The following is a 1,059-nucleotide window of genomic DNA, read 5'->3' on the forward strand; positions in this document are numbered from 1 at the left end:
TATATATATATATATATATATATATATATATATATATATATATATATGAATCAGCACACTTTTCAAATCCAGACAGGGTAACAGCAACAAGCTTAACTCTGTGTGTGTGTGTGTATATATATATATATATATATTTTTTTTTTAAACATGATACTTTAGTATAACTTTTGTTAATTCAGTAGTACAATCTATTTCTGTTCTACAAAATTTTTATTTTATAGCTACAAGGGTGAAAAGTGACCTATTACATTTACATCTCACATATCCTGGCATACAAACAGTACTTACTGAATTTGAGCCAAAAACTAGAAGTCTTTAGTTTTAGCACTTGAAGAGCTTCTTTACTTCTACAGGCTTAAATCATATCCTAGTCACATTTCCAGAGTTTTCAAATGATTCATCATTGTAAACCGTGAGAAACAGGTGAATCCAAACTTTTAATTACAGATTTATATACAAGTTAGATAACACAGCTCAAAAAGATTTTGCTATCCATCCTAAACCCAACACACACATTCTCCACTAAGTTATTAGACAAGTCTTAGGATTTTCCTTCTTTTCCTTACAAATAATACACACATTTAGAAGGAGCTGGTAAAACTGACATATAAGATGGCAAATGAGAGGTGACATCTGTTGGTTCCAGAATTGGTCCTGCAAATGTTGTACTCTGCTGTGTTCCTTAACTGTGTGTCTGTTACATGCAGAAGCTCTTTTCACAAGAATTGACATCAAACTCAATGTAAGTTAAATTTACAGTACTGTATGAAGTTCTTCAGATTCAAGGACAAATGTGGAAAAAATATTAACACGTGAAAAATTCGGCCTTTGATGCTACCATGAAGATCATGTCAAATTCATAAGCAGATTCTTTTGTACAGTTGAAAAATGGCATTGTGTGGATTTGTGGCGTGGAACTGAAATCTAGAAGTATGTTTCTCATCTGCGGTAACCCTCACCCCAATTCTCAAGTACCACCCAATTCTCTTTGCATTTTTACAGAATTCCAGGAAAAAAAAAAAGGGAGGAAAAAGACGCTGGCATTTTAACAACTCCTCC

The sequence above is a fragment of the Lipotes vexillifer genome, unplaced genomic scaffold, assembly GCF_000442215.2.
Source record: "Lipotes vexillifer unplaced genomic scaffold, Lipotes_vexillifer_v1.1 scaffold539, whole genome shotgun sequence".
Taxonomy (NCBI): domain Eukaryota; kingdom Metazoa; phylum Chordata; class Mammalia; order Artiodactyla; family Lipotidae; genus Lipotes; species Lipotes vexillifer.